Source organism: Falco biarmicus, chromosome 13 (genome assembly GCF_023638135.1).
Source record: "Falco biarmicus isolate bFalBia1 chromosome 13, bFalBia1.pri, whole genome shotgun sequence".
Taxonomy (NCBI): domain Eukaryota; kingdom Metazoa; phylum Chordata; class Aves; order Falconiformes; family Falconidae; genus Falco; species Falco biarmicus.
The window spans coordinates 8,336,496-8,359,750 of NC_079300.1; the positions used below are offsets into that span (position 1 = coordinate 8,336,496).

At 39.0% G+C, this 23,255-nt stretch overlaps 1 protein-coding gene across 10 annotated transcripts in view; it reads right to left on the reverse strand.

Moving 5' to 3' along the window:
- Nucleotides 1–23,255, reverse strand: part of TBL1XR1 (TBL1X/Y related 1) — a 117,996-nt gene that overhangs the window by 65,375 nt on the left and 29,366 nt on the right. For 7 of the 10 annotated variants that reach the window (XM_056358360.1, XM_056358357.1, XM_056358364.1 and 4 more), the window contains exon 2: nucleotides 1,381–1,445. The gene's annotated coding sequence lies outside the window, so the exon portion shown is untranslated. The other 3 variants (XM_056358363.1, XM_056358362.1, XM_056358359.1) reach the window with 2 other exon arrangements.

A 23,255-nucleotide genomic window follows, 5' to 3' on the forward strand; every position in this document is an offset into this window, starting at 1 on the left:
AACAACAATGAAAATTTAGCAACAACAGAAAAGGTTGAGAGCACTGCTAGTTTTAGTTTTGGAAAGTTACAATACCAGGCTAAGCTACCACGTAAAAATGATGCCTTCTCACTCAACAAATCCCTTCCTACCAGCTGAAATTCATCCTTAATCAATACAAACTTTACACATATCAACTCTGAGTCTAAACAACAGGCTATTAAATCACATACATGCTTGGTGCAGTTCTTCTGATTTCAGAGTTATATTTGCTTTACTTAGTGCCAAATATATGCTGCATTACATTTCACTCCACAATGTCTTTGAAAGTCAACAGAATTACATACGACATTTCAATGCAAAGCAGTTACGTCCAAGCAAACTTTCCTGGAGTGTCATTTTGCTCACAGGGCAAAGACAGTGGAGTTGCAAAGGTATAAAGTGAGGCTACAATTTATTTACATGTTCTTTAGATCTTAGATGGCCACACAAACCGAAGGAGCCCAGCTCTGCTCTCAGATCCCAAACTGAGTTTTCAAAGCTAGTGGTTAGAAAGACTATCCCTTTAACTTCTCAGTGATCTAGAGATGCTTGAAATATGTAACTCAGGCTAGCACTTTATGCATTTATTTCTTAAGGCAAATTCTGCAGTCACCATCCTTGTACATCTCAACTGTGACAACACAAGATACCAAGACTGCTGAAAAAGAACATTATTTGATCAAATCTGAAGCACTAAGTTCCAATCCTTATCTTCAGACCTCACCTCTGCTTTCCATCTGCGTAACTATCAGGAAGCATAAGTAAGCCATAAATACAGTTGGCAAATACAAACTTCCAACAGGCTGTATCGTTGAGTAATATTCCAGAGATGGGACGATAAGACTGCATCAAGCAAGCCCCTTTCTATAGGAGCTCAGATTTTAACGTCAGTATTATTATGCTGTCAAATGTGCTGAATCAAAACATACCTGATACTGCACAGATTTTTATTATTTTTTTTTTAATAGAAGAAGCTGTTAGTATTGAAGCACACAGCGAAGAACATCCAAATGGGGGCAACAGAGCACTCAGCTGGGCTACAGCTTGCCCCAGACAGGCTTGTGGCCAAAAGAGGAAGCAAAACCAGTTTACAACAGGATGAGCTATGTTATTGTCAAGTCACACTTTTCGATTCAAAATTAACATGCTGCCCTACTTTTCATCAGACAAAATCCAGGTACAATTGTAATATTTTTGTCAAACAGAATAATGGTCTAGACGTTTCTTAAAAAATTGAAACAATCCACTTATGTAATAAAAAGTAGTTATTCTAAAAACGCTATTTGCAACGTAAGCTGGCTTACAGTATATCGGCAGGAAGGAACTACACAACCTTTAGTCAGTTAAAAAGGTACTTACCATTGGCAGTGCATTGATATGCAGAAGTTTTCCTTTCAGATGCCTCTTGCCACTGAAGGGTGATGCTGACAAGGAAATGAGACAAAATAGGAAACATTAATATTTAGTATTTTGAAAATGGTGGTGTTAACACAATAAAACATTATCAAGTATGGGCCTTCACAGCTCTTGCAGCCTACTCTGTTCAAGGAGCCAAGTGATTACCACTGAATTTGTATACAGCCCAGAGCAGCAGCGATCAGGCACAGAAGAGCACACAGACGTGAGGTTTTGCATATATCCTGCCCTACCCACATCACACAAACTGTTCCTACGGGGAGCCTGAAACACAGACCTTTGAACAAATAAGCCTGTTGAATGAATACTTAGCACCATCAGACCTCTAGACAGTTGCGCCCATTCAGCAGGAGTACGCACAAACAAAACAATGCATGTATAAAAATTCCTGATGTCTGGATTTTGCATTAGCTCTCCAGAAAAAACTTCAGGAAGTTAACTAGGCAAAGTAGGCAGCTTATAGTATCTTCTGCCTATGCCAAATTTCTTCTGGAAATAAACCTCAGCTACCAACTTCTAAACATTCTGGAAAAGCCCAAGCAAAAATCAGCATTCCAGTAGTTTGACTTCCAAAATGGTTACATCCACTGTGAAGCAGTTAAAAAAACAAACAACAAAATGAGAAATCTCTTCTCCTAACACATATTGCAGTAAATAACTCCATTTACGTACACAGGTGTGCCTATGCACCCAGTGAGTTACCAACTCCTGCAGTGACCTCAGTAATTTAAAAAAAAAAAAACCAGCTCATACTAGCTGCTGGCGACATTTGACAACATATACATAATAGAAATCTTCCTAGTGCAATATGAAAGAGAAATCTTTCCCATCAAAAACTGCACAAAAACGTAATCCAAAAAAATCCATGCTCTTCTTCTACATTTTAGTAATTTTCTTTACATATCAATAATAATTTTACACATGTAACAACAAAACAGTTAAGTACAAGCAAACACATTTTGTTGTCCAAATAGATCTTAACTCTATCCACTGTAACATCCATTTTTATTATGACAACTTGTATTCACACTAATATTTCTGAGTGGTTGCTCTCCATACAAATACTTGCCAGACTACTTTTCTTTAGGAAATAATCTAATCGCCCACTCAAAGAGCAGAAAGGGTGACAGATGGACATGGGTGACTAATAAAGTATTATCAGACTATTTTTAGATTAAACTATTTACAAAGCATCTGTAAACTGTGTTAAAAAACTTTTACTATGAGTAAACAGTAACTAGGGTTTTCAAGGCTCATGATCAACACAAAGTTCTCATATGCAATTTTCAAGCTCAACCAGTAGTTAATGGTTTATTATAAAGCCATTTTTGGACACAGGAGAAAAAAAAAAAAAAGTGTTACAGCAGTCAAGCTTGTTTTATTCTTAGGACCCCACTGCACCACCAAGGTGGGCAGAAATGTAACCTTCACAGTGCAAGTGAGAGACGCAGCAGTGGATGCTGAACAATGCAGGAGGAATGCTGGGAACTGAAAGAATTTGCAAACATACTCCTGTTTCCTTACTTAGTTGTACTGGTGCTGCAGAAATTATTTAAATAGGCTGAGGAAAACTCCACTCCTTGAGTGGCACGGTTTCTTATGCAGAGTTACTCAGAAAGTTTCTTTTTTTCCACAGCCAGAGCTGCAGACCAACAAAGAACAGAAAGCTTTATCAACTTGCTCAGCCGATCCCATTAAAACAAAGAAAAAATTACTTGCTAATAACAAGAGTTTTCCTTAAAAACAGAACAAACCACCAACCAACAGTCCTCTGAGAATAGTCTAAATCATTATAAAAACTGCATACAGAGAAACGCAGAGGACTATGCTGTCCTGTTCCAAGTGTGACACTTGGTTTATTTCATTTGGGAAGGAACACGGCAAACATAAATAAAAGGATGATTGCACAAACATAAACCATTTTCTTCAATGAAAAAAGGCTTTCTTTAGTACACACTGCCCAAACTGTCTTCTTCCAACACCTCTCTGCCCTTGTGCAATCTTCTGAGTGCAGTACTTCTCGTCAAAGCCAGGGAGGGAAACCTTTCCGTCTGATCCGTGGAAGAGGCTTCTTGTCCTTCGCTTTATATCTAAACAGGGCAGTGACACGGAAAGAAGCTGGAAGCAAAGACTCAAGAGAGCAGAGAATGAGAAAAGAAAGGGTTCACTGACTCTGCTTCATTCCTCACTCATGTTAATTGGTTGTAGGCTCCAGTTTTAAATAAGGGCGCTTGAAATGACACGTAAACATTTAGAAAACTCTGTGATGTCCTTCTTCAGAATCAAGTACTGAGTACAAATGCCTCATCGGCAGCTTTTTTCTTTCCAAATTTATCCTATTGGATTTTGTCATTTTGGCATGTACCTTGAAACAATGCAGATGACAGCTATAATTTATTGATTTTAGACTATCTCTTGCCTTTATATACTGACCTGCTACGGTGATTTAAACAGCTGCCCAGGTGTAGTAAGAGCTACACCTACGTGACACTTAAAAATAACCCACCAGATGCCCTTGAAGTTGATAAAGCACACCTGGGGAACACACAGTAGCTTGTGAGTTTGGTTCCTTCATCTTGGAGGGGCTGGGGGTTTACTGATGACTGATGACTAATGCTCTCAGCATTGTCTGAATACTGCTGCCCTCGACTTAAAAAGAAGTAAGATACTGCTATGGGTGTACCGACCTGCTCCCAGCCAGCACTCATCAGCTTTCCCCACACTGGGCTTTTCTGCAGAAGAATGATACACCTGATTGCCCGTGTCCCCCTGTTACACCACAAGCAAACACTCGGTACAATGCCCAACATCATCTCCTTGGAAAGATCATCCCGCTGCAGTGCACGGAGTGGCAGCACTGCCTGCCTGAAGCTATAAACTTTTGAGACCTGCATGCACACAGAGGTGGCAGAAAGGTCCAGGCAAACAGGTTGCACAAGACAGGCAGTTCCCATCTCCAGGGCCAAAACTAACATGCCAAACCAGCTACCAAAAAAGAAAATACCAATCCATGCCACTAACACAGACTGGGATGCTGTTATCAACCAAGTAATAAACGTGTGGTACAAAGACGAAACCACAGATAAAAACAACCGTGGCTCCGCACAGTGACAAATCTGGTTATAAACACATAGCACAGATGTACGCTAATGTTATTTCTTTACCCATCTCCAAACATAATCAGTTCAAAGGAAGGATTTGTCTGAAAGTTATTTGCAAAAACATTTAATCATTTTCTTCCAGAAATGCCATTGTTTATGCTATTTTTTTACCCATCCATTACCCTGGGTTTGTGCTACAGCTATTAACAATGTTTTCTGTGTGAGCTTTGAATTGCTTCTGCTCCTCATGTGGACTTCTGCACTCATGTTTTCCTTTTAAATCCTCTTAGGATTGCACTGTTTATACCACTTTCTGAGATTTTGGTGCTATTTGAGCTCTAACAATAAATTTAGTCATTAGATATTGTGTTTTGTGAATTACAAAAGCCTTCTAAGGACACAGTATCTTTTAGTCTAAATTATCCTCGAGTAGCCTGCTTTTATCTGGATTCAGTATCTGGAAAAAGCGTCCCAATTGAAATAGAATTAAAAATAACTAAACCCTGGATATTCCCTTCAGTAACTAGGCTGCAAAAAGCATCAGACAATAGTTTTAAAAGCCTAAATTGAAAACTAATCACTCCATTGAATCCTTCCTTTCATTTGGTTAATAGGCATACACAAAACTAGCGGTGATTCTACCACCGCCGTGCTTGGAACATAAACAGAGAAAATCAAAGTTATTTCTTTTAATCACAGTTCCACAGCGATGTATGGCATTTTTGTAAAACAATTCAGCACTTCTACAATAACATCTGCTTTTTAGTTTTAACAGAGAAGCTAAACTGAGACAAATGCCAACTCAAAAAATTCAAGAGAAACAAATACATATGGGTGGTGGGGGGTGGGAATCTGTACCGCACACAAGACAGCATTAAAAACTGTCATTACCTGCAAACAACTGGTAGCAATAGGGTTCCTAGTGACAAAATAACACACCAAGACTGCTCCAATGCTCCACTCTGGGAGCACGCAGTGGCACAGCACTGGAAGCACGCTTGGATGAAGGGGGAATCACCGAGGGCATTTTACAGGAAGCCTCAACAGGGAACAATCAAAGTATCCAAGACCTGCACAGAGAGATATCCACCTATAACGCTAAACTCCACCTGAAATGGCTTTTCTCTCTCTCAATTGAAAAATTTTTATTTCCTGATCATTTTCCTGTTCGGTCTTCAGGCTTTTATTACATCAGAAATAGGGAAAAACCTGACACAAGCCAACTTTCTGGATGTTTCAAAGAAGAAAGACTTAACTTACAGATTGATATCACGTAAAAGTTGCACAACTTTCCACACTTCAGAAATACCCTTTCATATAGCAAGCATCTGTATGTCTACAGACATATGTGAACCAACTATAAAAACAAAACAGGATATCCGAGGGGATAAAGAGTAAGTACTGGGTAAGCAGACAACAGCATACTGGACAAAAGATCATCTGGATGTAGGAACTATTCTTCGCAAGTGCACAGAAGCAGGATCCACTGTGCAGTGCGAAACACAGGGAAAGCTAGAACACAGCAAAAGAATATTGTAGCAGCTATATACAAATTTAAACACCTATTTCTCTGAAAGTAAAAAATAGAGGCAATCACAGAAAATAGCTTACAGCCCACTGAAAGGAAAGGATTTATATAGAATCTTAGCAAGCTCTATTAAAGACAGGTAACACAAAGAGTAATCTTGTATCAATCAGTTGGTACCATTGGGGAAGGAGGGCGAGCCAGCCCTGCTGCAGCATGATTTCACTTGCAAGGCATTTAAATTAAATTCATTAGTAAGTAACCCAATTCACATAAACTGAAAGATCCTTGAGGATGAAGTTAAATCCAGTCTAGACTGGGAAACAGTATAAACAGTTATTACTCAAAGCATTGAGCATTATGTGAAGGGACTGTGGCCTCTAGAGTACTCACAAAATCCCACCTTCACAGAAAGGCGGCCCACCTCTGGAAATTCAAGGTAGTTTCTAATTTGTGTTGCTTGTTTGCTTTCTGAAAATAGTGGACATGACGACTAGTGACATACTGGTAATGACAGTAGCATATTGCTAAATACTTTTTTTTGTGATTTGATTCCGGAACTGAGTTTGAAATTTAAATTCATCACTGCAAGATTAATCAGAGAAAACACTGAGAATAATAGCCTGTCAAACAGAGTTGTCTTAGCAGACTCACCTCAAATTGGAAAGAGAAATCTATTTTTTTTCCTTGTGCAAAAAAAATAAATCTGATGTGTATTAGGGGCCACTCTTGTTAATCTCAGCAAGTTTATTACAGATTTCAAATATACCTAAAAACTGAACCAAGACAGAAACAAAAACATAAGACTATAAAAAAAAAAAAACAAACCACAACATAATAAATCAGAATTTCTTTTTTTTCCCATTCCGTTTCCTCAAGGTAAAAAGAGCCATATTTCCCACGATACTAATGCAGGGTGATCCAGCTTGCTAAATCAACTCAGCCACGCTGCTTGGTGACAACCCTTCCCTTCTCCATGCAGAGCAGGTTAACTCAGATGAACCTTCACAGCTGAACGGAGGGAGGCACCTGCTTTTGTTAACATGGCAAAGTGTTTGTAGGGAATTGATAGTTGCAAGGTTACCAGGACTTTTAAACTGGTTTCTAATTTGGGGATATGGAACAAAGCTCAAACTGCTTCCCTGGAAAAAATACCTTCTTCCCTTTCCCTCCTTCTGCTAATGGTTCTGAATATCCAAAACCACCGACAAGGCAGGCACAAAATATTCCTCTGCTCTGGGATTAATGGTGGCCTTGCAGAAGAACCAATCTAGATTATGGCAAGCATCAGAAATCATTACAGTGGGGGCAAAAGCAGAACTGTACATGTTTCTTAAAAAGCTTAATTTACTGAATTAATTAGATTTTGGTCTCAAAGTGCCATGCTTCGGGAGGGGAGGATACATGTTTTAAGTAGACTTCACATATGGAACTGGGCTCAAAATGTTTAAATAAGGTGGTGTCCAAAAATAACGAGAGGACATGACAATATCGTGTTACTTTAACCCTGATGAATGTAACCACCTTGCAAGCCCTGTCTGTGTTTCCCTCAATGTCAGTCCTACTATCACCTTTACTTTTTTGGGCAACCAGAAGTCAAATGGGGCATTCTTTCAAAGTAAAAGCTTGATCTACATTTTTGTCGAGCCAAGCTAATGAGGTGCAGAGGACATTTAGACAATGCAGCAGGACTTGCGTTCTGCTGCAAGACACAGCGCTCTGCAGTTTGACGTCAACAGGCTCAAGAAGTCCCGCTGTGGCCACTGACCCTGAACATCGGGTACACCCAGTGTTGCTGAAGCTATGGCTCTCCTCCTATCTGAGAACACGTTAGGAACGCTGGTTGCCTTCCACCTGCCTTCTGCAGAAGCGCCTTGCAGGTATTTGCCCTTGCAGCAAAGTATCAAGTTTATAAACAGATGTACACAAAAACATTTAAAAAATCCACCTTTACTTGTGATATTGGGTACATAAAAGTAATAGTACAGTCTGAAGAATTAGGATCCAAGAATTATTTTAATATATCCCTCAAAATTATACATTATTTTTAATACTCAAAAGCACTTAAAAATCCATAGGTATGAAAACATTTTTCTGGAAACTTAAAAGTAATACTAGAGGTCAAAAGTAAAGTCTGATGCAGCTTGGGCTCATATACCCCAGATGTTCCTGGGATGCAGTTCCCCTAAAATAAGGTGTTTATAATGCATTCCAGAATCTTCCTAAAATTATTGTTACTATTATTACTATTTTGTGCAAAGCCAAAGAAAAATGTATGCCTCTCACACTGCCAAAAAAAGGTAACACTCACTGCCTTGAAATCATCCATTAAACACATCAAGGAATAATAAATATTTTTTCCAAAAATACTGCTCATCAGAAGTTACTGTACTTCTGCTTACAGTCCCCTCTCATTTGCCCAGGAACTTTTCAAAACTGAGTGACGCTTGGTGTATAATGTACTTGTGCAGCAGCACCATCCTTCTATAAAAATTCTGTGTCTTGGTCATATTTTCAGACAAATAACCTACAGATTAAGCTCTTTCTCTGCAGGTAAACCTGTGATTAAGCAGCAGTTCAAGTTGCCCAAGATCAGGTAATAAACAAGGAATTTCTCCCTTTTTCAAACCTCCACATCCTACCATCAGCAGACAATATCACCTTCCCTACAAACCCTCCTGCCTCTGCCTTTCCCATGCTCCCATTACTTCTCTAACAGGATAAATTTGCAGCATTGTATGAGGGCGCTGACTCACAAAGAGTTAAAAACCTACCGGGAGAGGGCTGCCCTTGTTCATGCACTGGTTGTCTAGCCATCCCGGCTAAGAGGACAACTTATTCTAACACAGCAGCTACTGAACTGTGACAAATTGCAGGCTAGCGTATAGGAAAAAAGACTGTGCCCTGCCAAGGCAAGCTTTCCTGCTTCACAAGCAGGTAAGCCATGCCTGTGGCAGGGGCTAAAAACTTTGAGGGCAGAGGGACAGCACACTCATCCCAAAAAAAGTTGCCTCTTGTCCATAAGAGCTCTGAGGGTGTAGCTCACCTGAAGGCTTTGGTTCAGTTTTATTCTCAAGTCATCCCCTAGCCAAAACCTACCATTGTGTGGGGAGACCCTGGTACCCTGCATGCACCCACTCCCAGCTGGGTGTTCTCACCACTTCCCTTCCCCTAAAAAACGGAAAATAGTAGCTTTCTACCACCCAGCTCCTGAAGCATCTCTCTGCAGGGTCAGAAGACAGGGAGAGAGAGAACACAGCCCTGAAAGGCAAGAAATGCAGGAACAGCCCTGCCCTGTTAGCCCTGTTGTCAAAATACACCTCTGTTTCCAAGGGATGCCTGGTGCCTTGGACAGCAATGGGGATCCCGGCACAAAAATCGCATAGCAAACACAGAATGATGTACTAGGTAATGTGAATCATACCAGAAATAACATAAGACACTAACTGTATAAAATATATATATATTATTCTGTTGCCTTTTCAAACCACTCTGCTACCAACGCTGAGAAACTGTTTGTCTGTCACATTGATCAAACAGGGAAATAGTTGCACCGATACTAGATGTATACATGGAGTAAGAGACACCAAAACCTGTTCCAAAGAATAAGCAGCCTACACTGCTAATAAACATAGCAAAATATTTACTTTAGCTACCTGGTCAAGGAGAACAGCACTTATTAAATAAATCAAAGTCATTAATCAATAGCAGCATTAGACATGTAATGATGCCACTTGGTTCTTCACCTGTTAAGCTTTGTTGGGATTTTGTTTGTATTTTGAACAACAGGACCTAAGCATGATTAAGGAAAACAAATTTGATTCATCAATGACAGCATATTCAGAGGATTTGATGAGCATCAGGAAATGAAGCCACAGCAGAGAAGTCTCACATAAAGACCGTCACTAGGCTATGATCAATTGATAACAACCTACCGGTGCCCTTATTCAAGTCTTTCATAAGTAGTAAAGCAAGGCTTATCTACATGTATTAAGCTATTTACCTCCCGTCAGAGGTGGTCTAATCTGGAAAAAAAATAAAAACAAAAAAATCCCCAACACCTTTCCTAAAAATGCTGCTCATTATACTGATTAACATTTCAATCATGTTGAGCTTTCCTGTAGGAAACTCTTTTTCCTTATAGCAAATGAATGCAAAAAAACTGAAGCAAACTTAATTTGTTGCCAAAACGAGGGAAGTCAGTATTTTTGTTTCACTGGAAATACTTTCCGTTGACTTTCCTACAGTCATTGCAGCTGTATAGCTCAATTTATAGCCCCTCTGAACTAACATACTACATGTACAGAGCAACACACAGCAGGTGTTGATCCTACAAACAAGTGAAAGCGTGATTAGATAACCTATCATGCCACTTTGCAAAGAGTCAAAAAAGTGAAAAACTTGCTAATGTTAGTAGCCCAGCACCTTGTATTTTCCTTTACACACGGTAAATTTTATCCAAACAAAATTGGAAGAGACCTGAATGAGACCTGAAGAGTGGCCACACCAGCTCAGGCCAAAGTGCTCCCCAGCCCATTACCAGCAATGACTCAAAGGCAGATGCCAAAAGGAAGAAAAAAACAGCACCAACATGATCTAGTCCTCTAAATAATCTCCGAGCCTCCAGCTGTTTTCAACTCAGATTACTTTTCAGAGCACAATTTCTTTGGTTTCTATGTATTTAGTAACCTCAAAGGAATTATCTGCCATTAACATTTTCAGTCCCATAAACACTTAGCATCTACCTCTTCTGGTAAGCAGTGTTACAGGTCTACTCCCAGCAACAAAAGAATAGCTTGCGTCCTTCTTTACAATTGTATATATCTGCCTCTTACCAGCTTAACCTGACATTCCTGTAAAAGAAAGGGAACCTCCGACCCCACTCACCCTCTCCGTGACTCTCCACAGCTCTCAGTACACCCCACTCCCACGCTGCAGCTTTTCCTTCATCAGTTGCTGCATGGAACAGCTACCTGATCTCAATACTTCATTTTGATACGATAACTGCACACTTTGCATGGGATTAACTGAAGTCTCCCACGGCATTTCCAACCCTCCTGCCCTTTCTGATCTTTCTAGTGTTACTGTCTTGACAGGGTGGTCAGTAATACAGATCTACTAAGGATCACTTGTATACCACCACCACGCACGCACACACACACACAAAAAAAAGGCACTTAATACATTGTTATTGAAGGTTTTCATCTCTAAAAGTATTCACCTAGGAGTGTGAAATGGGGATTGAGCATCCAACATGTGAAATGTTAAAATAATGCCATTAAATTTCAAGACTATTCTTGAAAGAGCATCTACTATGTGCTTATCAGCATAAATTCACACCTACAAAAGAACTGTTTCTTATGTATTAGTTTTTAATTCAGGAAGCTATTAACTTCTAAATCTTATCTCCACAGTAATCTGACTAATATTCTTCTTAGTGTCTCACCCTTCCACTCTTATTTTCTCTTCTGTTCCTCAGTACAGCTCCCTGTAAACAGGGTTAACAGCATCTTTTTTTCTCTGTAATCGGTATGTCCTAATAGTAACTGTAAAGGATGTGTCAATACTATCAGGAATGACATGAATTTAAGCTTTCTTAAGCTCTTCTGAAGAAGTGACACTAAATTCACTGTCTTCAAAAGTATCCCAGAAAAAAAATTATTTTTTTCAAGCACGTTATTTATCATTTTCAAAATCAATAAAAAACAGAACTAGTTACTACCCTCTGCATTAAATGTCTTTTTACACTCAGTGAAAGTCTACTTGGTAACTTGGAAAGCTGTTAATGGATCAGGTCTCAGATACAGGTAAGTAACATCCCTGACCAGGAGAAGAGTCACAGCAATTTAACAGAAGCAAAAGTCAAAGGCAAGAAAAGATTTAAGTTTTAGATAGCTCTACTGAAGACAGCGTAGCTGGAAACACATTTTAAATAACCAGGAAAAACTTTCCCAAAGCGAAATCATACAGCTGAAGAACGGTTAACAGAAACAGCCTATGCTATGGGGCTCCTGTTATTTTAAGCAAGAGCAGTAAGGACTCTGGAAGGAGTAATTTTGCCTAAGGAGACATCTAGTGCATAACGTTTGATTTAACAGGGCTTTCCCCTTTCTTTACTTTTTGATTCTTATCTTGATTGTTTCACACCAGGAATCTGAAATTGGCTGGCTGTGCATCCTGCAAATCTCGCTGTTCAAACTAGCATAGGCTGAAGATAGGATTTCACCATTTGGGAATTTCATTTACAGAATTCTGCCTCTGCAGTTGCCTGCAGAATTCTCTACAACTGCTGTCATGACTTCGTGAAAATGGTGCGTTTGGGGCCTTTTCTTTTTTTTTTAAAAAAAAAAAGTCAACTCATACAAGACTGATCAGACAAAGTAACAAAGACTCAAGTCCTCTAGTCCTGGTCTTTGGGGGGGAAAAAAACCCCCCACAAATTCTTTAATCTTCCAACTTGTGAAAGACAGAAAATTTACCCATACCTTAATATTTAAATATGCCAGATAGCTATCATCACTGAAACTACTTGCTCCTTGCAAGTTTTTTGCTACTGTGATACAGATTTACTAAAGCATCCACAGACTAGCCTGGTTTTCATTTAAAAAAAAAAAAAGTCATAAATGCCAATAAATTAAAAGAAAAAAATTTAAAAATCTCCTATGCCTCCATTTTCAATTTGAATACAGAGATATTTAGAGGTTTTTTTATTAATGAAAAACAAACTGGAGGCCTGTATATTTTGCAATTTTCTTTTGTGATCTTGCTAACAAATTTGTTGAGTATTTGTCAGTTGTTTCCTTGGTTGAGTGACGAGTATCAAACACACACATTTGTCAAAAATACTCCACATAGCAGAACTATTTTGTATCACACATGTCAAATACTGGGGTCTGGTTCATCTCCAAACAACACTGTACTATTTTAGTCACACCTAATCAAGGGGTTTTCTTGCCTTTTGTATTTAAGCATACTGTTTGAGCATGCTTTTTTGTCATGCGTTTCAAAGTCAGCACCAGGATTTTAAAATGAAACAGTATGATGTATTTAGTACTAATATATACGCAGAACCTATACAGCACTACATAATAAATGTATAGAACTTGATAGCCCAAAAGTTATGTATCTTCCATCAGCCCACAAGTAATAACAACAACCTAGGTTTACAAGCTGCTACACTTCAGAAGAGACTGTTTACCAGATCAGATAAAAACAAGGTTCAATATACATATTTTTTTTGTTGCATCACACTGCACAGCTGCAATCATTTATCAGGCTTTTTCCTTGTATCTTCCCATTCTTATCACTGGCTAAGGAACAAGCAAAATCTTGGAATTATGAAAAATGTCTCAAACCCTAGCACTTCTGACCCATTTAACATACAGCAATTTTTTTTACACCAGCTTTATCCAGAAATAAATCCGCTTGCCATATTCTCAGAGGAATACTGCTACTAGACTGATTTTGACACCTTTACAGAGAAATCTCATTTGACTCTCCTGGACTACACATGTAGCAGGCTGTGTGCACACACCACACACACACACACACACACACACTTTCCAACTCCCACAAAAATGAAAAGGATGTTATTTTGTCAGCAACATTTGTAGACTAAATAAACGAAGTTTAAGAGCAATTAGCACTATTTGTTCTTTTGTTAAGTTATGATAATTTCCTTGTAGTGTTTGTTAATGCAATGATTCAGAAAACATTACTATTTTTATCTTTTTATTCCCAATAGTATCCTCCTGTAAAGTAGTAAAAATAATTAGGAAACTACATTTGTTTTAGCCTGCGAAGAATTATTTTTTATTACTTCAGTTTGTAAAAACTTTACTACAAAATTCCAAAGTGACTCGGACAAGTGCCATTCTCGAAATGACACATCCTAAACACTCTTAGCACATTTTGACGATCCTGGCTCCACAGACCAGCCACAGACCACCCATGGCCTCACAGGGCAAAGATGACTGTGGATGAAGGCATGCAGCCACAGCAAAGTGCAAACATTCCATGCCAGAAGCAACAATAGCATAAAGCATTACTGATACATGTATAAAAGTTCTCTATGAAGCCTCCCATCCACTGCATAAAATTCCACTGTCCCAGCACACACTATATAGCCATAACCCGTACAATACAGAAACAGACATGAACTCTAGCAACATGGCATAATGAAACTCAGTATATGCGCATATATGATGAGAAATGTAAATAGAGGTTTACTTTCTGGCTTGCAATTGCAACTTTGGGATTCTGCTTTGCACTTTTGAGCACATAATGAAATTGCCAGTAGGGTGATTTGATTTCACCTGTAACTCTCCACGTAAAAATCTCTCATGTGGCACATTTTAGAAAGAAGGATGTATTTGCCAAATAATAAAGGCAACATTTGCATTTCTTTTGATTAACAAAACAGAAAGTTATTACTGAGGATCCAAGTGTCTGCTTATTCTTAGTTACCAGAAGACTTGACCTGGTGAGGTCATTTCAACAATCTTATCTGAGGCACTCCACCCAAACTCTTCTGTGATTTGCGTTTTTTTTTTTCCTTTTTTAAATTAACTACTTCTCATTGCTAACTATGTATTAACAATTGTATGAAACAAGTTTAAAGGAGAAACATTTCCTAAACCTCCCAACAGACAGCTGCAGCCCTGCCCTTGCTATTGCCCCATCAGCTGAATGAATTACCAAGATTCAGATGGGTTTCACTGTGGCTCCTCACAGCCTGAACATGCACAGGAGCATTTCCAATACCCTCTTGCAAAGGCAAGGCATGGGCATTGCCTGAGGTAAGCAGCTGAGCTATTTATGGCCAAAGAAACCCAAAAAGCCAGAATGGAGGCATGGTGATCTTAAAAATTCTAGTAAAGATACAGAGCATAGACACCTCTATGATACCAATATCAATTAAGTTTAGATCTGGAAAATATTAAAATATAAACCCTAGACATCACACAAATTTTAAACCTGCTGCTTATTAGTTTAACCTATAGAACAAAATAAAAATAAATCATAGTGCCTAAAAAGAACTGGAGTGCAGTAGCTTCAGCTCCAGTGCATGCTGGCCCCCAGAGCTGGGCTGCACTGCCTCACCAGGGGAATCACAGCATGACGGGAGTAGAAAAGAAGAGGGAACACCACAGAGGCATTTCTGTTTATTCTTTTTAAAGAGTATTTTTTCCACCTTTGCCAAAAATTTCTACTTTTAAAAAAATATTTTTTTTTTTAATTATTACTCTTTAACTGAAATTCTTCACTGTTCTGACAACAGCAGAACCTTGCTGTAACATCTTTGGTGTGTGCACTGATTATTATTCTCTTAAGAAAACAAAGTTCTTGCAATTATACAGTTTGTCTTGGATCATATAATTTTAAGGTTGAGATTAAAAGACATTGGTTGATATCAACCAGATCTGAGAGGAGGAGAGAAATCTCACTAAACCAGCTGGCTGAGTTGGATGGAGGGGGTGCATGTCCTCTGATACACACCACATTTCTTGTAAAAGCTCCTTGATGGAATGGCTGCAACGAGTCACACGGAAGACCCTTCAAGCATAGGAAAACCTTCAAAAGTCAGGAATGCAACACCAATTCACAGGAAATCACACATAACTATTTCCACTTTCCATAGAGTAACTTATGGATTGCTAGAGGCAAGCAGGCAAGAATAACTCACAACACTCTCTCTCAAGTCTTTGAAAAGTAATGGTCAGACTGTCAAACTCTTTACAGGTTCAGAAGATAAATCTGGCGTTTCAAACTGACCTAAACCACACACAGAGGCAATGCACTCGGGAAAGGACTGTGCTGTGTGCTCAGCACTTATACCGGGACAGCTGACCCCCACACTAGTTCAAGCTGGCAGAGCTGAGCCCCTGGCAGCAGGAACAGCATGACTCAGCCCAGGGTGTATTCCATAGATACACCACCTGTTATGACCGAGTTTAAGTTTTCACTTCAAATTCAATTTAAAATTTTGACAACTTATACCAAAATCTGATTTAAGCCACTCTAATAATTTCAGAAAAATGAAATATTCAAGCAATACATTAAGTTCTAAAGAAAGCTAAACCCCTGATGGAACTGCTGGAAATCACAGAAAGCATTTATTAAAAATGTTAAGTTTGCATTCAACTAGCTTCAGTACTGTGAATATACTCCGTACATTCAAGGCTGAGAAGTTTATCTGCCAATTATAAAACAACAATCCCCCACTCATTCTGAAATACCGAAGAACAAAATCAATTCATTTCACTACTTATAAAATAGTACTTTTTCCTGGTTTTAAACGCACAAGTTCTCATAAATAGACCCTCTTTATCCAGTACACTGCAACAGTAAAAACAAGTGAAGATTTTGTGCATTAGATACCCGCTTTCACCTAAATATGGCTTAACACAGTAAATAAAGAACATGTTACTCATCAACTTGCAACTTCATAAAGTCATGAAAACTTAAATAATCTGTATAAATGAAGGCTAAATTACGTGCTTTAACAAAAGCAAAGCAGTAAATCAGCTGATTAGCAAAAGAAATACCAGTTTTACTACAACTCAATACTAGTAGCAAATTAAACATTTTAATAGATTGCAGCAGTTATTTTCTCAACAAAGTTTGATTTCTCTAAATGCAAAACAAAACTACAATCAATTACTTCAAACAAGGGCTTCTACGTGATGATTAAATTGTTTTCGCTTTGAACCACCCCGGGCCTAGCAGACATTTCTGCTAGTATTAAGTAGTCAAAAGTGTAAATTAAAGCTTGAAAGACCTCCTTTAAAGCAACATCTATAATAAGCCTTGACATTCAAAGAGCAGTCCAGTACTTTCAAAAGGAAAAAAAATTAAATAGGGTCACAAAGGCATGCAGTAATAGGTAGTCTCTCTGTTTCTGGATGAGAGTCATTGAAAACAGATCCAAGGAAAACCCTAGCAGGACATACCCACATCCTGAGGTGGTCTGTGCTCCTTCAGAGGTAAAACAGGGAGCATAAAATAAACTATTAAAGACGTTTAACTACTCTGTTCTTACAGCCATGTCACAGATCAGGAGCTCTTAGAAGTTGATATTCTGGAAGACTAACTTCTACACTGCTGAACAAAAGAACATCATTTATACAGTGATAGCATCTATTACATTTATTTGTACTGTGATGGCACTGGGGTCCCGACTGTGAATAAAAGCCTCAATGTCCTAAGCAAAGATATAATATACCTTTAGTTTAAGGATAAAGGCAAATTCTGCAGAGATGTAACACAAGGAGCACAGAACTGCCCCAGCGAAGTGAACAGAGCAGCAAGGAGTAGTAATGGGAGGTGATGGACACCCCCCACTGCACACAGTCGAACGCTCAGAAACTGCGTGTATAGCAAGGCTGATTCTGCTTTTCAAGGCATCCTGAACCTCTCCAGACTGCTAGTGCTGACAAACAGAGGTCTAAGCTCTGATGTAGGGGCAGCCAATCACTGAGCATCCCCTACAGCAGGCAGGGCTAGAGGCTACGCAGAACCAAAAGGAGAGGGTCTTCACAGAGGGTGTCGCAGCCCTCCTGGAGACGGCAAAGGCTGTGTGCCTGCCACAAGTCTACAAATCATGCAATGATAGTGCTCCTGCCAGAATTTACATTGAAAAAGAGAGATTCATAATATCCTCTACACATTCATCTTTACACTAGGGGAAATCAAATCAGCGCTTGAACAAAAAGAGCAGGCCCTGAACAATGTACCTGCAAAGTGCATTCTCAGTTTCTCAGGTGTTGGAATTGTTCCTTCTCCTGTCCTGATGAAGTACTGCTTTATAAATGACTTTTTAACATATATCAAATTGTCAAATATCCACAATGTATAAGCCTGATCTATTTCGCAATAGTCAATTTTGCAACCTTACTTCCAGTGATTGATATTAACACACCACGGATCACAAAATAAGAAATACAGAGGTCAATATTTAGGCATTGCTAATAATTAGAAAAAGCAGTCTTACCCTCTTAAGGTTTTGTTTTGCTTTAAGTTTACCTTTATCATTTAATTCTAATCCAGCAAATATTCAATACTCAAATAAACCACAAAAATGTACCCAGACTATAGTAATCTTCAAGTAATTAACACTAAGAAAGGACAGAATAAGAGGGCAACGGCCACATAAAATCACCTATCTTAATCATACCTGCAATTACTTTTGCATCCTGTATGCATTCAAAATTAATCTTTTTGTACTTTGCTTGTATAATTCATATGCAGCAGTGCCATACTCTCTCTCACTTCTGCAGGCAAGTAAGTGTTCCCCAAAAATTCCCTTCGGATATCATAAAATCTCAACTCATTGACAAATAACTTTTACATCTCATCCAGAAGTTTCTTTACAGTTCCTCCTCTGTATCCCTTCTTGAACATCAGTAAGAAACCCAAATGACCAGACCAAGAGGACTGATTTTAACTACAGTGTCAGATTAATAATAAAGTTGTTCCCATTTGTACAGTAGCAAATAAGGAATCAATAACAATATAAAATACATAACTTACTAAAAAAAAAATCTCAGAAACCCCCTTCTGAAATTTGGTTTCACTGTCTTACATCAAAAACGTGAAGGACCCTGAAAGATCAATACAACCCGTAAGATACTAAGGTGCAGAAATCAATAATTCAGTTTTTAAAAAATATGGTAAATTGTACAGTGGCAAACTGATATAGTCAAACGGATCTTCACACAAGAAACAAAATGGGTTGTAAATTAAGCACTTCTAAACCTCCCATATCTTCAAATAGGGAATGTGTTGAAAACAATGCATGCCAAAAAGTGTTTCCTAGTGGACATTCAGGATTTTCTCATTTCAAGTAAAAAGTTTTATTAAAGGAATGTAATCTCTAAGAATTTCTCTCTGGGCTTTTTCCCTTATATCTTTTTAATTTTTAAAGAGCTTTCTGAAAATTCACTTTGCATTGAGCATCACTGGTTGGGGATCCTAAAGGAAGAGGGCAGTACCCCTTTGATCAGCAGATACAACCCTTTTGCTAGCTTTGGAAGGATTTTGCTTGTAGTGGCTTGACAAATCTTTAGATCACAGCAATAAAGTCTCATTTCAGATCGTTCCTGGTTTGGAGACATTGGGGATTCATGTTCTGCCAAGTCATTCCTTCTGTGGAGTAACTAAGCTCAGACACTGGAGCGCCTCAGCAGAATGTGCATAGAAGGATCCAGCAAGACGGGACCGGCATCTAATTGCCACTCTGGCTCCATCAACTTGCTGTCAAATTCACTTTTATTCAGTTCAGTGCCTGAGAAATTTCCAAACAAGACAGAATGAATCTGCCAAACCTTGATGTACATCCACACCACAAGGACGCTTACTGGACTGTTTCTAAGAATGGGACACCATTTGGGAAAGCTAAGAAAACAACTCATTAGAGCACCAGGAGAAAATCCTTTTTGCCTAGGACACTGCTGCACCACGAAACAGAAAATGCTATTAAACAAAAATTACCAACTGCAAACAAACACAGATAATTTACAAAAAATATCTTTAATTAAGTGACAATATAAATTACATATGCAGACAAACTAGGATGCCAAAAGGGCAGGGGGCTTGCTGCCCCACAAAAATCAAGCAGCATAACGGCTACTATGTTTTGATTTTAGTAATAGACATTTAAAATAATCTAAAATTGAGGATGTAGTTGCCAAAAGGAAGAGACTAACAACACATAAAAAGAATAATTAAGACTGGAGAAAAGGAGTTTATCAAAGGCACCTGCTATCACAAGAATAGAAATGAGATCTTTCGAAGCCCTGAAGGACTCCTTACAGAAAAGAAACAAGAAAAACTATTAAAAAAACCCAAGAAAGTGATCATTACTGATTTGATCATTTTAGCACACAGAGATGTGCTAAAGATGGTAAAGACTGCCAAAGGGATGATAAAAAAAAGGGGGGGGGAAGGAATGCTGGTGTCCTCTATTTATCTTGCCTATGTGACAGTAGGCGCATTCCCTGTCTTTACTGCCTGCACCCAAACCCCTGGAACCAGTTGGTTCTGCAGCAGCTGCATCACACTCACATTTCACAATCACAGTGCTTCAGGAAAACAAAGACACCGGGGTGTAAATACCTCTGGGACTAATGCATCATCTTCTAAAAGATTTCCACCGATTGCACTGTTGATGGCTTCAGCCCCAAGATAGCATTACTTCTTTATTCAGAGCAGAAAATGCACTATATCAAAACAAAGCACGAGTTCCACTGTGCTTTTCCACTTGGACCTGAGAGTTGTTTATTCCGTCCTTCTCCCTTGCCCATGCGCACTACCGAGTACTTCAGCTGCCTCTCTAAAATATTATGTTCCCGGAATAGAGGTTAATCAAACATACCGAGTGCATTCTTGACTTCCACAAATTAAACAGGTATCTGTAAAACCCAACAGTTTTTGTACCAATTTTACTTACAGAACTTAAAACTCTCACAAAAGGATACTGTTGAAGTGCTCTACTGTAGGTATCTGAGATACAGTGTAAGTATTATTTTAAAACAATCAGAAATCCTATACATACCTACTCATTTACAAAATGATCAAAACCAGTGAGAAGTTCTAAGGAGAGGAATTTAATTTTGTTCGTTCACCCCCTGCATCTACCAATTGCTTCAGTTCATGCAAGAATCTCCCAAAGCCTTTGGAAAAACCAGAAGAGCCCACTGGGTAAGGATGGAGAGAGCACACATTATTTAATAACTAGGAGCTATGTATGAGAGACCTTTCTAGTTTTATTTTTAGCAGAACATATCTGTTGGTAGAAAGACCGTATTTTAACACAGAGAGGAATGTAATGGGAAATTTATGTTAAGCATACAGTTCTTGCAGGTCATAAAGATTGTATCATTATCCTCCTTGGACAGTAATTGGCAATAAGACTACACACTCTTCTCTTAGTTTTTGTTTCATTGATGAGTTGTGAGGAAAGAGAAATGCTGTTCATCCAACATGCTGTTTATTTAATACTCAGCTTTCTTGAACTCTTCTTCTTATGCAAAGCACAAATGCTGATGATCAATTATTTTAGCAATCATAATTCAAGCTGAAATTTTACACTCTGTAAACACATTATCATGACCACCACATTATGCATCTGAAAAATTCCAGTTACAGCAACAGTTATACAACAAAATGAACACGTTGCATCATATTTATAGTAAAATTCTGTTCTGGCTAGATGCACAAGGGTTTTTTTTTTTTGTAACAGTTAAATGAATGAAGTACATATACAGGCTGAATATTTTTCTCTGTGGTATACAAATGCACACATTCATAGACTAAAACATCCAGGCACTTGCTTTAAATATTTAAAAAATGAAAAATATTTATACTTATCTCTAACAAGAAGTTATTTCAAATATTACATGTTAAGTTTTTAAAATTCAATTATCAAATAAGAGATGTTAAAAGAGAGCTGCTGTCATTTTTGTAGGAAAATTTCCTGTGAACTTCATCACATTGACACCAAGGAGAACTAAGTTTTTCCAAAGCAACCAGTAGATCTTTGGGAGCAATCTAGAACGCCCTCACACTTAGTGGGTGGCCTAATACATCCCAAAATGTAAGTCTATAATTAAATAAAAATTTGCAAAATTCAGTTTAGACTTTTAATGAGAACACTTAATGCACATATAATGGGGTGTAATACACATACTGCATTACATTTCACTGATAAACCGTAACTTTTCAAATTGACGTTTCATGAAAATGCTTAGCAAATAGTTTGACATTTAATGCTGCAAATAATAGTAAAAGGCTAAACAAGGAAAAAGCGGGCCTGCTGCAGAAGGAGGTGGATGATTTAGTGACAGCAGATGGAGATAAGGCTGAAGCTCGTATCAGGGATTAGTTGATACGACCTGACCCACAGGACCAGATGGGCTGGCTGTGTCCAAGGGTGGAGAGAGCCAATGCCACAGCAAGGCCACTGCCGTGTTAGAAAGGTTGTGGAGATTGAGGGGGTCCTCGAGAATGCAGAAAAGCTGATTTTGTGCCATCTTCAAAAAAAAAAAACCAGGAGAACATTAGAGGCTATTACCCCAGCTTTAGCAAGGCTTGATACTGCCTGCCACCATACTCACACATCCAGTCTGGGATGTTGCCATGGATGAGAAACCACCAGATGGGTAGAAACGTGGTCGGATGGTTGGGCTGCATGGGCAGTGGTTAATGGGTTCTTCAGTTACTGACCTGGAGGCCACTAACAGGTGGGATACTGCAGCCATCTATCCTGGGACCTGGCCTATTCAATGGCTCTGTCAGCGACTCAGAGAAAGCCCGGAGCGCGCACCCATCAAGCTTGCAGGTAACACTGGTTTGGGGCCAACTAGCAGCTACCCTTGAGGGCAGGGCTGCCATCTGGGGGGACCAGGAGCTCACTGCAATTCAGCAAGGACAAGCACAGAGTGCTGCTCCAGGGAGGGAAGAGCCCTTGCATCGTCCTGGTCGGGGACCTACGGCCAAGGAGCAGCTCTGCTGAGAAGAGCCTGCAGGTCTTGGCAGGCAGCAAGCTGAGCACCAGCCAGCAGTGTTTTGTACTTGCTGCCTTCTCGGTCTTACAATGGTTTATTCTGTCTATTCATTGCCTTTAGAGTACTTGACTTTGAAACTTTAGTAACACTATTACAGCAGTTCTTTCATAAAATAAAGCAGCCCTGGTAGAAAGCATGACGACAGCATGTCCGTGTCCAGCAGGTACTACTAGCTGCAAATTTCTTATTTCCAGAACGTGCACTCCGTCTTCAGAGAGAGCCAGTGCAAAGCCTTCAGCGAAGTAACTGAAAATTGTGATTCCTATGATTAAGCCACAATTGGCACTTTAAGGGGCACATTCTACTGTGCATGCTGAAGTAAATACTGTGAGCATGGAAGTGCCAATGGTGACTGCAGCGAGCATCTACGGAGTTCCTTGAATTTGTCTTTAATTCTTGTTCCTTATCAAGCACATTAAAAATCAAGCAATTGCTAAGTCCAACAAATACAAGTGACTATTTGAATTTTCATTAATATGGTACTTAACACACAAAACCAAATTAATTTATTTCTGCATGCAAAATCTGAATGCACTGGAGAGACAGCGCACGCTCTTGCACGCTTGCAACTGAGCAAACTGTTACAAGTTTACTGGAAAAACTGTACACTGGGCATATGTAATAGGC